Raw genomic sequence first — 15806 nt, 5'->3', positions numbered from 1 at the left:
TTCATTCTACTACATCTTGTTGACCTACGGTAGTCCCAATTATTTAAAACAGTCCAAGCATCCTTCAGCACCATCACTAGAGTTTCACAGAACATCAGTTTTGACCGGTCTGCTTCAATTTAGATGAAGATATGCTGTGTGAAATCTTGAATTTGTTCATCTTTGAATTTGATATAAGCGAACATGGCAGTGGCAAACTAACATAAGTGACGGGCGAAGTACTTGGGAACTGATGAACAAAAAAAGGCAAATCGAAATTCACAGAGAGAAATAATTATGATTAAAAAGGCTAAAAAAATGAAAAAAAATACATATCAGAGCCAGGTTTCGATCCTGGGACCTGTGGGTTATGGGCCCACCACGCTTCCGCTGCGCCACTCTGATCTTAATGTAATCTTTACGAGTTTAATGGATTTGTTGGTTGGCGCGCAACGACAGACAGACAAACAGCAATGGGAAAGAATCTCCTCTGTTCTCACGGAAGGAGAAGGAAACAGGTGAATTTGCAACTTTTGATTGAGTTGAAAGCTTTGTGCTTTTGTTACTGACTTGTAGCTCCTCTGTTTCCGTAACTCCTCTGGTTAGTAGGATCATAATTACCATAATAAAGCTACCACACTTGCCTTGTTGGAAGATCCATTGAACAAGCACGGCAAATCTCACCAATTGATATTTCCAAGAGAAACATGGCGCCATATTGTTGCTGGTAGCTTACAGTAACTGAGAAAGTTAGAAGGGATAGAGGGGATTGGCGAAATATGATGGAAGTAAATAGGGTGTGTCAGCTAGTTGTATGTTTAAGATTAAAAAAACACTAGGTGTACGCGTGCTTATGATTCTAGTCTGCCAATTTGAAAATAAAGCGGTTACTTTATTCTGAATACAAAGATTGCTTGCTTGTCCATGTGGGTCTCTGAAGTTTGGTCCAAATCTGAGATAACATACATGTAAACGGGTGTGATATATGTAAATCCTTAAATGACTGTGACCGTTCGACTTGCATTTTCTTTGCTTAAATGCACACTGTATCTCCTTTGTCTTGCTAATTTTCTGTCAAATGATATCAGATTATTTCATGATATAACTATGAACGCAAATGATATCTGTTGATTTGTGAAAGTGTGCACCTCCAATTGTGTATTGGATTTTAAGGAGTGTATCATGAGGAGCAAACTGTAGATCATTTAGGAGGTTTTGTTTACGACTTCCGAGGGAAAATCTCTAGGAAATTTGCAGGTCTTTGTGGCCTATAATGCTTTGCCATGTTGCCCTACTATCTTTCAGCTGCTATATCCAAGTCATGGAACCTCAATGATCTGCGCGGGAGGGCGTTTTCATAGAGACCTTGGACTTATGGGTGGTTGTAGTTGGCTAAAGGATGCTAATGATGAAGTATATGGTTACGACGCTGCTTCAAATCACTGGAGCAAAGCAGCACCAATGCCTACTGCTAGGTACTCCTTCAACTTCTGTTCTCTGTTTGTTTTACATATGTGGCCTAGTATCCAAGTTACTATGGGCGATCCACTTATGCGCTGATGTTTTGATTTCAGGTGCTACTTTGTAACGGCAGCTCTGAACGACAAGATTTATGTTACCGGAGGACTCGGACTGACAGACTCCTGGTGCTCACACAAGAACCCGATGCTTACCCCTGACATTGTCAAATTCCTGGCATTGGATGATGATACGAACCTAGATACAAATTACTCAATGGATAATGGATACAAGGAATTCAGTCACAGATACAAGTTTCTATCAGCAAGAAAGGGGATCTGGGAAGCTAGAGCCGGGAGGTGGGAGAGGGAAAACGCCCAACGGCGGCCAGTTCGGGTTCCAGTTCTTCGATCCCCTTCCTTGAAGCGATGGGTTCCTCTATATATCAGGTCAAGCCTCCTCGGGTTGGGCTTGGCAGTCTGTTTGGGCCTCGTGGGCCGGCATTGAGCCTCTTTCGTTGTGGTTGATGAAGTAGTTCCGGTGACAGATGATGAGCTGGTGACCATCCACAAGGCATCCTAGAATAGAATGTACTTTGTGGGTATATACTCCCTCCGGTCCTTTTTACTCTGCACATTGATTTTGCCGAAAGTCAAACTTTGCTAAGTTTGACCAGATTTATATTAAAAATTATTAACATCTATAATATCTAATAAATATAATATGAAAATATATTACAAGACGAATCTAAAGATATTGGTGTTGTTATATGAATGTTTATAATTTTTTATATAAACTTGTTCAAAGTTGAATGGGATTGACTTCGGACAAACCTAATATGCAGAGTAAAAAGGACCGGAGGGAGTACAAACCGGTCCACAGGAGCTGGAGGGGCACGAAGAATGAGACACCCTGTGCTGGTCGGACCTGACGGTCGTCGTGGACGGGACGCTTTGCATGCTTGGCCAGTCCCTCGGCACAAAATTGATGATGTGCTTGAATGAGACCAAGGAGTGTGTGGTGGTCGGCAGGCCAACCGTATCAGATTGTGGGCATCGGTAGGAAGATCTAGGTGATCGGCTGGGGGCTGAGCACGGTGATCAACATGGACAGGGCGGTGAGGATGGACGGGTCCCTGGTGTCCTCGTCGACGTGCCCCTGTTGGAGCATGACTTCCCACCGGCGAAGTGCAGGGTCATCGCCATCTGAAGACCACCACTACCGGGAACTGAAATGACAGTGGACGTTTTTCTGTTCTTCTGACTGTATATCGACTTCTGTATTTGGTGAGATGGCTCTACATCGACTTAACTGTGACAGGACAGGGATTTTGTGTTCATTTGTGCAGGCTGTCTTAAAGAACACTTGAGTGTTTCTTTTTTTTTCCTGAGAAATAGTGATTAAATTGTTTTACAAGGCGATTATCATGGTAAAACTCAGACCAGCTGATAACGTGCAACAACTCTTTAATTTACCAGGGCTTCAAAAAGCCCATTTCATTTACTTGCGCTCAAAAAGTCTTATCCGCCAGTTTGTGTTTTTGCCCTATCGTACCACTGTCTTGAATACTGCCAATGAATACTACTTTTATCATCTAATACTGGAAAAGCGCCAAGCTGTTCTTCCAAATCACAAAGCTAGCAGGTCCCTTGATAGTATCACTCTGCTCAGGAATCTCTAACCTAGACATTATCTAGACTAAATTGCACCAACCCAACAGTGTAGTGTCGGCTACGTGCTCACTGTGACTCTAGAAGAGGACTCCAGAGAAAATCACTTCATCCATCTACCAATCAAATTCTCAATACATCTCATTCCCCGGGAAATTGCACTATCACCCGTGAGGCCGTGACACGCTCCATCATGCTCGCCATTGTTGCTCCCTCACACACTTTGTCATGTGTTTCCCCCTCTAGCAACTAAATGTGATTCTGCTACACAAGTGAGGTAGTTATTTATAGAAGGTTAGCGAATGGACATGGTGGGTGGCTCAGGTATCGTTCCTTTGCCAAACTTCCGATAAAGGTTGTTGTGGCCGCTTATTTCTATCCCTTGTGTCATTTATTCCGACATCAGGTGATGTAGTTGTTGAAGAACTATCGACGCTTTGTGGTGCCCCCATCTACGGTTTAAGCAACCCAAAACCGAATATTGCAACAAGCAAGGACAAAAGCAACGATTGCAAGTGGAACAACAACAAACATTGCTATGGTGTAGACATGTCCCAATGTTCAAAGTTCTGAATCGCTGAGATAATGCCACATGATGCCAGTGCGTTTCTTGGTATAACTGTAACCACAAATGATTTTTTTCTGATTTTTTAGAAGTCACTAGTAGAAAAAGGGTCAAATGCGAAGCACATTAGTGCCGGTTTGAATTTGAGCCGGCACTAATGTGACCATTAGTGCCGGTTCCAACGGCTAGGCGGGCGGGCATCATTAGTACCGGTTCGTGGGTAACCTTTAGTACCGGTTCATGCCACGAACCGGTACTAATGAGGCTGTGTCAGGCTATGGTCAGTATATGGCCCCACGAAGACCTTTAGTACCGGTTCATGCCATGAAACGGTACTAGAGTTTATTTGTAGGCTGATTTTTAGTCCCACCTTGCTAAGAGAGAGGCAGTATGAGCGGTTTATAAGCCGTGAGTGCACAGACAATGACGAAGAGTTGCAATGCTCACCTACATTTTGATTAGCTTCAAGCCTTGCGGAATAGCATAGATTGCACTGAGCTATGTGCAATGCAGTCTACACTATTACGAATGGCTTGAAGCAAATTAACCAGCATTGCACCTCTTTTTTATTTTTAATAACTTATTTGAACTCCAGAATTCTTTTGTGTTCAGTATGCAACATTCAAAGCGACGTCATCAATTTCCAACATGTTCTGACATCATTTGTTGTTTTTCGGTCATTTACCTAATTGTTTTAGAGAGCTAAATGACCGTGAAATTGAAAATCACTACAAAATGAATCCTGAAAATGTTGAAACTTGGCATGGTATCATCATATCATCCGCATAGCATGCGCGAAAGAGTAGAGAGGGTCACGGCAAAAACTGAATGCACTTCGTGTACAAACTCGACATACTCTTTCGGAGTATCAGGGTTTCGGACGAGAACTCATCTGTTACACGGCCACTTCAATGTTTTTTAAACTTACTTGAACTCCGGACTTTTTTTGTGTTTAGTATGCAGCATTCAAAGCGACGTCATCAATTTTCAACATGTTCTGACATTATTTATTGTTTTTCGGCCATTTACCTAATTTGTAGAGAGCTAAATGACCGTGAAATTGAAAACCACTACAAAATGAATCCTGAAAATATTGAAACTTGGCATGGTATCATCATATCACCCGCATAGTATGCGCGAAAGAGTACAGAGGGTCACGGCAAAAACTGGACGCACTTCGTGTACAAACTGGACAAACTCTTTCAGAGTATCAGGGTTTCGGACGAGAACTCATCTGTTACACGGCCACTTCAATGTTTTTTAAACTTATTTGAACTCCGGACTTCTTTTGTGTTCAGTATGCAGCACTCAAAGCGACGTCATCAATTTCCAACATGTCCTGACATCATTTGTTGTTTTTCGGTCATTTACCTAATTGTTCGGTATGCAGCATTCAATTTTCAGAAGAAAATAAATAATGCAGAAAATAAAAAAACTATACAAAAAAATTACTCAAAAACAAATAGAAGAAAATAAATAATGCAGAAAAGAAAAAAACTATATAAAAAACTACTCAAAAATAAATAGAAGAAAATAAATAATACAGAAAAGAAAAAACTATATAAAAAATTTGTTGGCGCGCTGCCCAGTGGGCCTACCAGACCTAGAGTGTGCAAATGCAGGCCCAGAAGGGCCAGTAGGCTCACAGGGCAGCGCACCCTAATTAATTAGGCCCAGAAGCCTACTATATAGAGGAGTTCGAAGAGGTAGCCGCGGCTGGGTTTATAAACCAGTGCGGCCGCCCTTCGCCCAGCGAGGTGGGACTAAACTTTGGGGTGGCAGCGCGAGGCCTTTAGTACCGGTTGGTGGCTCCAACTGGTACTAAAGACCACCCTTTAGTACCGGTTGGAACCACCAACCGGTACTAAAGGCCTGCTCTTTCGGCCTCTTGGCCTAGCCAAAGTTGGCCTTTAGTACCGGTTGGTGGCTCCAACCGGTACTAAAGGCCTCTCCTATATATATAACACTTACGAAAATTCAGTTAGATCTCCCCACTTCTTTCGTCTCCAACCTCTCGCGCGCCGCTCGAACCCGTCCTCGCCGCCCGTCGCCCGTCGTCGTCGTCGCTGTCCCCACCGCCGCCCGTCGTCGTCGCCGTCTCGCGCCGCCGCCCCGAACGCCGCGCGTCGCCGTCCGTCGTCGTCCCGCCTGAAGGAAATATGCCCTAGAGGCAATAATAAAGTTATTGTTTATTTCCTTATTTCATGATAAATATTTATTATTCATGCTAGAATTGTATTAACCGGAAACATAATACATGTGTGAATACATAGACAAACAGAGTGTCACTAGTATGCCTCTACTTGACTAGCTCGTTAATCAAAGATGGTTATGTTTACTAACCATGAAAAAAGAGTTGTTATTTGATTAACGGGATCACATCATTAGTTGAATGATCTGATTGACATGACCCATTCCATTACCTTAGCACCCGATCGTTTAGTATGTTGCTATTGCTTTCTTCATGACTTATACATGTTCCTATGACTATGAGATTATGCAACTCCCGTTTGCTGGATGAACACTTTGTGTGCTACCAAACGTCACAACGTAACTGGGTGATTATAAAGGTGCTCTACAGGTGTCTCCAAAGGTACATGTTGGGTTGGCGTATTTCGAGATTAGGATTTGTCACTCCGATTTGTCACTCTCGGTCATGTCTACATTGTTCTCGAACCTGCAGGGTCCGCACGCTTAAGGTTTCGATGACAGTTATATTATGAGTTTATACGTTTTGATGTACCGAAGGTTGTTCGGAGTCCCGGATGTGATCACGGACATGACGAGGAGTCTCGAAATGGTCGAGACATAAAGATTGATATATTGGAAGCCTATGTTTGGATATCGGAAGTGTTCCGGGTGAAATCGGGATTTTACCGGAGTACCGGGAGGTTACCAGAACCCCCCGGGAGCTATATGGGCCTTAGTGGGCCTTAGTGGAAGAAGAGGAGAGGCGGCCAGGGCTGGGCCGCGCGCCCCTCCCCCTTAGTCCGAATAGGACAAAGAGAGAGGGGGCCGGCGCCCCTCCTTCTCTCTCGCTCTTTTCCCACATCGCGAATCCTATTCCAACTAGGATTGGGGAGAAGTCCAACTCCCGCAGGGAGTAGGACTCCTCCTGGCGCGCCCTATGATGGCCGGCCGGCCTCCCCCTCTTGAACCTTTATATACGGAGGCAGGGGCACCCCATGACACACAAGTTGGTCCACGTGATCATATTCTTAGCCGTGTGCGGCGCCCCCTGCCACCATAGTCCTCGATAATATTGTAGCAGTGCTTAGGCGAAGCCCTGCGACAGTAGTACATCAAGATCGTCACCACGCCGTCGTGCTGACGGAACTCTTCCCCGACACTTTGCTGGATCGGAGTCCGGGGATCGTCATCGAGCTGAACGTACGCTAGAACTCGGAGGTGCCGTAGTTTCGGTGCTTGATCGGTCGGGTCGTGGAGACGTACGACTACATCAACCAAACGCTTCTGTTGTTGATCTACAAGGGTACGTAGATCATACTCTCCCCTCTTGTTGCTATGCATCACCATGATCTTGCGTGTGCGTAGAATTTTTTTTGAAATTACTACGTTCCCCAACACCGCCGCGGTCCCGTACGTCTCTCGCTCTCGCGTATACCCGCCGCGCCGCCGTCCGTTGTCGTCGCACCCGGCCCGTATGGCGGCGCCCCCGCCCGTACGGACGCCGGCGCCCCCGCCCCATACGCCGGCACCCCCGCTCGTACGTACGGGGCGGCGGCGTACGGGGCCACACACATACACACACATGCATATATACACATACACACACACACACATTTTTTTACTTATTTTCTGTTTTTTAGAAAAGTTAATTAGATGATCGAATGTTTGATTAATGTCGAATGTTAGATGAATTAGCTAGATAGAAAATTGTTGAACTAGAGATTTGAACTAGTTGAATAATTAATATAACTAGTTTATTTTTAGTAAGAAAATTATCGAACTAGTTTATTTAGGTATATGAGATTTGAACTAGTTCAATAATTAATATAACTAGTTTATTTTTAGTAAGAAAATTGTCGAACTAGTTTATTTAGGTATATGAGATTTGAACTAGTTCAATAATTAATATAACTAGTTTATTTAGGTATATGAGATTTGAACTAGTTCAATAATTAATATAACTAGTTTATTTAGGTATATGAGATTTGAACTAGTTCAATAATTAATATAACTAGTTTATTTTTAGTAAGAAAATTTAGGTATCTGAGATTTGATGATCTAATTAAAATATTATTTGTTAATGAGTTTTTCTGTTTATTTAATTTTTTATATATTTTGAGTTTATATAAATGTTAGATTAATGTCGAATGTTAGATGAATTAGATAGAAAAGTTAAATATATAATAATGTCAATTGTTAGAGATGAATATAGTTAGATATATTAATGTCAAATGTTAGATGAATACATATTTGGCTAGGTATTAATTAATGTTAGATAGTAATAGGTGTTTAATGTTTCACCTATATGAACATAGGAAATGTCATCTGACGACGAAAAAGATTTCATTATGTGCGAACACTGTGAAGACCAGCGCAGCCTGTGCGACAGAAATTTCCTTATTGATGGTAGGCGCTTCAGCATCAAGCTGGATGAGACATTCGAAGTTGATACAGTAAGTCACTTTGGCAATTATTATTTGAATGCAAAACTTATGCTTCATTTGCTTCAACTTATAAATTTAAATTTTCACTATTCTACTAGCGCATCCCCTGCCATGCAAGAATTTTTGTATTGGATAAGATAGGTTTTAGTGCTATAGATGATATGGAGGTAAAGAGAGTTTACTTGAAGACGGAGCATGGGTATACTTTCAACGTCAAATTATATAATGGAGACACATACACCCATTTTGAATGCAAAACTTGGCAAGCACTTTGCAAGGCTTATGCATTTGAGTCTGGTATGGTTGTCACCTTTGATATTCGTCCGGAAGATGATATTGAAGGTAATATAGACATCTGGGTCGATGTGCAAACACCTCCAGTTCTACCATTATGTGAGTTTTTCTCAACCATGCATGCATATGTTTATGTCTTTGATACAGTTTATTCAAAAATAGTTGACAACTAATTTGTATTGTCAGCTTATTTCGGTTCAAGCAAACATGTCCGGCGCTTGGTAGACAGGACCTACTACTGCCCCGGGGCTCAACTAAACTGCGAGGAGACAAGTCATTATGTTTCATGGCTTGAGGATCTTAATACTGTCAAGACAATTTTTTTCCTGAACTTAGAAATGTTAGTACTCAAAACATGCGACCAATGGTGATCGTATTGAACTACGGTCACATCTATAATCGAAAGATGGTAAGATTTTAACTATTTGTCCTTAATTAGTGCATCTTTTGCATACATTATTTTTGAAGCTAAACTTTCATTGCTTAGTATATTAATTACTATACGATGTTCTTCAATAGGGACTTCCGATGACAGTTGTGCCTCAGTGGATCGAGACTAAATGTGACATGTTAATGGTTAGCTTACGGACAAGATATCCTACATTGCACATGAGTGCATTCAGGATTTCTGAAAGCGAAGAATGCTTAATAGTGAAAGATTGGAGCAAAACTGTTAACGATCTCAGAGAAGTACTAGGGGGCAGCAAGGAGAACCGCAACCCAAGATTAGGAGACAGATTCATCTGCATGCTCCAGTATAATGAATCAGGAGAGCTATACATGTTCTATGCTATTCTACCTGAGAGGGAGCAGCACTAGTTCATGCTCTTAATTAGTGTCTCATGTCCGTGTCCTGAACTTCGATGTTGGTGATGATTATGTTGAACTCGATGATATCTTTGCTTCTGTTAGAAAGTGAATGTTTCCTCTTTAAGCTAGCCAGTGTTGGTGATGATTAGATAGCTAGCGGTAATGACTATGATGATTAAATAGTGGTAATTAGACGACTACGATGATTTTTAGCCAGCTAGAGTTTATTTATTTATTAATATGCGATGATGATGATGATGATGATGATGACGACTACAACTCATTATAACGTAAAACAATTCTAAATTAAATTGATAACACAAATTTAATTGAAAAATACAAAATAAAACAAAAATCGACAAACACTTAGTACCGGTTGGTGTTACCAACCGGTACTAAAGGGCTCCCGGCCCCCGGAGCTGGCTCGTGCCACGTGGTTTCTCTTTAGCACCGGTTCGTACTGAACCGGTACTAAAGGGGGGGCCTTTAGTGACCACACTTTAGTGCCGGTTATGGAACCGACACTAAAGGGCCTTACGAACCGGTGCTATTGCCCGGTTCTGCACTAGTGAGTATGCACCGCAAATGCTCTTGTCGGATACACCTTGCTGAAAACCTGTAATACTGTTCCAAAAGGTGTATTTTGAATTTAAGAAGCAAAAGTTTTAAGGCACGAGGTTTTATTTTTTGAGAGGAAATCTAGGGGGTTTGCAGCACTTGATGACCTATGATGCTCTGCCATGCTGCCTACTACATTTTAGCTGCTATATACACACCAAACCTTGTTTCATTCTTCTTGAGGTGACGCACATCGAATTTTAAGTGTATATACTGCTTTTTTTGGAAAAGGGGGGACTCCCCGGCCTCTGCATCAGAACGATGCATACGTCCACAATTATTATTAAAAAAAAGTAGTTCAACAATGTCTTGTAGTCTGCAACAAGATGATAAGCTGGCTCACAGAGAGCAACAGAAACAAAGCCAGAAAAGGCCCAAAAGCCACAACCGGCTGGCAAAATATAGATAGGTAAACTAATCGCCTATCATATTACGTGACTGCCATCCAAACTGGTTGAAGATATCCCGCGCTACCATCTCCCGCCGGAGAGATCCAGTAACCAAACGCTCCCTGGCCTCCATCGGAGTGAGTAAGGACCACATACGGATTAGCGCAGTAGCCCGGAATAAAACCTACAAAAAATGGATAGTTGATGTTCTGTTAAAAGCCAAATCATTTCTGCAGTTCCAAATTGCCCATAACAACGCACATACTCCTACGCGAATTTGTCTAGTTGTTTCAGACTCTATCCCAACAAGCCACGTTCCAAATAACGACTCGACCGAACTCGGAGGAGTAATCTTAAAGGAAATTTGCACCGAGCGCCACCGAACCCTCGCCAACGGGCAATCAAAGAAGAGGTGCTTGATATTTTCATCCCGATCACAGAAACTACACCTAGTAGAGCCTGTGCAGTTGCGCTTAACCAAATTATCTTTCGTTAAGATAACTTGTTTATGTACAAACCACATAAACACTTTGATTTTTAGCGGAACCTTAACTTTCCAAACATGTATGGAACTAGGAATAACACTAGAATTGTTGACGTCAAGGTACATCGACTTGACTGTGAATTCCCCAGAAGTAGTAAGCTTCCAGCACAACTGATCGGGCTGGTGAGTAAGCTGAACCTCCATCAGTCTACTCACCAGATGAAGCCAAGCTTCCCACCATACTCCAACAAGCACCCTCATAAACTGAATATTAAGGTGTGTGGACTGCAAACTCGTTGCAACCAGAGCATCGCGTCGCTGCACAATACGATATAACTGTTGGGGAACGTTGCAGAAAACAAAAAATTTCCTGCGGTTTCACCAAGATCCATCTGTTAGTTCATCTAGCAACGAGTGATTGGATGCATCTACGTACCTTGTAGATTGCGAGCGGAAGCGTTCAAAGAACGGGGATGAGGGAGTCGTACTCGACGTGATCCAAATCACCGGAGATCCTAGCGCCGAACGGACGGCACCTCTGCGTTCAACACATGTACGGTCAGCGTAACGTCTCCTCCTTCTTGATCCAGCAAGGGGGAAGGAGAGGCTGAGGAAGATGGCTCCAGCAGCAGCACGACGGCGTGGTGGTGGTGGAGCTGCAGTACTCCGGCAGGGCTTCGCCAAGCTCTATGGAGGAGGAGGAGGTATTGGAGAGGGAGAGGGAGGCGCCAGGGCATGGGTGTGAGGCCCTTCCTCCCCCCACTATATATAGGGGCCCTAGGGGGGCGGCCCTAGGAGATGAAATCTCCTAGGGGGGGCGGCGGCCAAGGGGTGGGGGGCTTGCCCCCCAAGCAAGGGGCACCCCCCCTTTAGGGTTTCCCCACCCTAGGCGCATGGGCCCTAGGGGGAAGTGGCGCCCCTGCCCACTTTGGGCTGGATCCCTTCCCACTTCAGCCCATGGGGCCCTCCAGGATAGGTGGCCCCACCCGGTGGACCCCCGGGACCCTTCCGGTGGTCCCGGTACAATACCGGTGACCCCGAAACTTGTCCCGATGGCCAAAATAGCACTTCCTATATATAATTCTTTACCTCCGGACCATTCCGAAACTCCTCGTGACGTCCGGGATCTCATCCGAGACTCCGAACAACATTCGGGTTACTGCATTTACATATCCCTACAACCCTAGCATCACCGAACCTTAAGTGTGTAGACCCTACGGGTCCGGGAGACATGTAGACATGACCGAGATTGCTCTCCGGTCAATAACCAACAGCGGGATCTGGATACCCATGTTGGCTCCCAGATGCTCCTCGATGATCTCGTCGGATGAACCAAGATGTCGAGGATTCAAGCAACCCCATATACAATTCCCTTTGTCAATCGGTATGTTACTTGCCCGAGATTCGATCGTCAGTATCCCAATACCTCGTTCAATCTCGTTACTGGCAAGTCACTTTACTTGTACCGTAATGCATGATCTCGTGACCAGACACTTGGTCACTTTGAGCTCATAATGATGATGCATTACCGAGTGGGCCCAGTGATACCTCTCCGTCATACGGAGTGACAAATCCCAGTCTTGATCCGTGTCAACCCAACAGACACTTTCAGAGATACCCGTAGTATACCTTTATAGTCACCCAGTTACATTGTGATATTTGGTATACCCAAAGTACTCCTGCGGTATCCGGGAGTTACACGATCTCATGGTCTAAGGAAAAGATACTTGACATTGGAAAACTCTAGCAAACAAACTATACAATCTTGTGCTATGTTTAGGATTGGGTCTTGTCCATCACATCATTCTCCTAATGATGTGATCTCATTATCAATGACATCCAATGTCCATTGTCAGGAAACCATGACTATCTGTTGATCAACGAGCTAGTCAACTAGAGGCTTACTAGGGACATGTTGGTGTCTATTAGTCACACATGTATTACGATTTTCGGATAACACAATTATAGCCTGAATAAAAGACAATTATCATGAACAATGAAATATAATAATAATGCTTTTATTATTGCCTCTAGGGCATATTTCCAACATTCTCCCACTTGCACTAGAGTCAATAATCTAGTTACATTATGATGAATCAAACACCCATGGAATTCTGGTGTTGATCATGTTTTGCTCTAGGGAGAGGTTTAGTCAACGGATCTGCTACATTCAGGTCCGTATGTACTTTACAAATATCTATGTCTCCATCTTGAACATTTTCACGAATGGAGTTGAAGCGACGCTTGATGTGCCTGGTCTTTTTGTGAAACCTGGGCTCCTTGGCAAGTGCAATAGCTCCAGTGTTGTCACAGAAGAGTTTGATTGGCCCCGACGCATTGGGTATGACTCCTAGGTCGGTGATGAACTCCTTCACCCAAATTGCTTCATGTGCTGCCTCTGAGGCTGCCATGTACTCCGCTTCACATGTAGATCCCGCCACGACGCTCTGCTTGCAACTGCACCAGCTTACTGCCCCACCATTCAAAATATACACGTATCCGGTTTGTGACTTTGAGTCATCCAGATCTGTGTCGAAGCTAGCGTCGACGTAACCCTTTACGACGAGCTCTTCGTCACCTCCATAGACGAGAAACATTTCCTTAGTCCTTTTCAGGTACTTCAGGATATTCTTGACCGCTGTCTAGTGTTCCTTGCTGGGATTACTTTGGTACCTACCTACCAAACTTACGGCAAGGTTTACATCAGGTCTGGTACACAACATGACATACATAATAGAACCTATGGCTGAGGCATAGGGGATGACACTCATCTCTTCTATATCTTCTGCCGTGGTCGGACATTGAGGTGAGCTCAATTTCACACCTTGCAACACAGGTAAGAACCCCTTATTAGACTGATCCATATTGAACTTCTTCAAGATCTTATCAAGGTATGTGCTTTGTGAAAGACCTATGAGGCGTCTTGATCTGTCTCTATAGATCTTGATGCCTAATATATAAGCAGCTTCTCCAAGGTCCTTCATTAAAAAACTCTTATTCAAGTAGGCATTAATGCCGTCCAAGAGTTCTATATCATTTCTCATCAAAAGTATGTCATCTACATATAATATGAGAAATGTTATAGAGCTCCCACTCACTTTCTTGTAAACGCAGGCTTCTCCATAAGTCTGCGTAAACCCAAACACTTTGATCATCTCATCAAAGTGAATGTTCCAACTCCGAGATGCTTGCACCAGCCCATAAATTGAGCGTTGGAGCTTGCACACCTTGTTAGCATTCTTAGGATCGACAAAACCTTCTGGCTACATCATATACAATTCTTCCTTAAGGAAACCATTAAGGAATGCCGTTTTGACGTCCATTTGCCATATCTCATAATCACAGAATGCGGCAATTGCTAACATGATTCGGACGGACTTTAGCTTCGCTACCGGTGAGAAAGTCTCATCGTAGTCAACCCCTTGAACTTGTCGATAACCCTTAGCGACAAGCCGAGCTTTATAGATGGTCACATTACCATCCGCGTCTGTCTTCTTCTTAAAGATCCATTTATTTTCTATGCCTCGCCGCTCAACGGGCAAGTCAGTCAAAGTCCATACTTCGTTTTCATACATGGATCCTATCTCGGATTTCATGGCTTCTAGCCATTTGTCGGAATCCGGGCCCGCCATCGCTTCTTCATAGTTCGAAGGTTCACCGTTGTCTAACAACATGATTTCCAAGACAGGGTTGCCGTACCACTCTAGTGCGGAACGTGTCCTTGTGGACCTACGAAGTTCAGTAGCAACTTGATCTGAAGTTTCATGATCATCATCATTAACTTCCTCTCTAGTCGGTGCAGGCACCTCAGGAACATTTTCTTGAGTTGCGCCATTTTCCGGTTCAAGAGGTAATACTTCATCAAGTTTTACTTTCCTCCCACTTACTTCTTTCGAGAGAAACTCTTTCTCTAGAAAGGACCCATTCTTGGCAACAAAGATCTTGCCTTCGGATCTGAGGTAGAAGGTATACCCAATAGTTTCTTTAGGGTATCCTATGAAGACGCATTTTTCCGATTTGGGTTCGAGCTTTTCAGGTTGAAGTTTCTTGACATAAGCATCGCATCCCCAAACTTTTAGAAACGACAGCTTAGGTTTCTTCCCAAACCATAATTCATACGGTGTCGTCTCAACGGATTTCGACGGAGCCCTATTTAAAGTGAATGCGGCAGTCTCTAAAGCATAGCCCAAAAAAGATAGCGGTAAATCGGTAAGAGACATCATAGATCGCACCATATCTAATAGAGTGCGATTATGACGTTCGGACACACCATTACGCTGAGGTGTTCCAGGCGGCGTGAGTTGTGAAACTATTCCACATTTTCTTAAGTGTGTGCCAAATTCGTGACTCAAGTATTCTCCTCCACGATCTGATCGCAGGAACTTGATTTTCCTATCACGTTGATTTTCAACCTCACTCTGAAATTCCTTGATCTTTTCAAAGGTCTCAGACTTGTGTTTCATTAAATAGATATACCCATATCTACTCAAGTCATCAGTGAGGGTGAGAATATAACGATAGCCACCGCGAGCCTCAACACTCATTGGACCGCACACATCAGTATGTATGATTTCCAATAAGTTGGTTGCTCGCTCCATTGTTCCTGAGAACGGAGTCTTGGTAATTTTACCCATGAGGCATGGTTCACACGTGTCAAATGATTCGTAATCAAGAGACTCTAAAAGTCCATCTGCATGGAGCTTCTTCATGCGTTTGACACCTATGTGACCAAGGATGCAGTGCCACAAGTATGTGGGACTATCATTGTCAATCTTACATCTTTTGGTATTCACACTATGAATATGTGTAGCATTACGCTCGAGATTCATTAAGAATAAACCATTCACCATCGGAGCATGACCATAAAACATATCTCTCATATAAATAGAACAACCATTATTCTCA

The 15806-nt window shown here is 43.4% G+C and overlaps 1 pseudogene; it reads left to right on the top strand.

The window, feature by feature from the left end:
• Positions 1-1161: 1161 nt before the first annotated feature.
• Positions 1162-2646, top strand: LOC123129329 (F-box/kelch-repeat protein SKIP4-like; annotated as a pseudogene).
• Positions 2647-15806: the final 13160 nt, after the last annotated feature.

The sequence above is a fragment of the Triticum aestivum genome, chromosome 6A (assembly GCF_018294505.1).
Source record: "Triticum aestivum cultivar Chinese Spring chromosome 6A, IWGSC CS RefSeq v2.1, whole genome shotgun sequence".
Lineage (NCBI taxonomy): Eukaryota > Viridiplantae > Streptophyta > Magnoliopsida > Poales > Poaceae > Triticum > Triticum aestivum.
The sequence above is the reverse complement of the archived record's forward strand: the minus strand, read 5'-3'. Positions and strand labels throughout refer to the sequence as shown.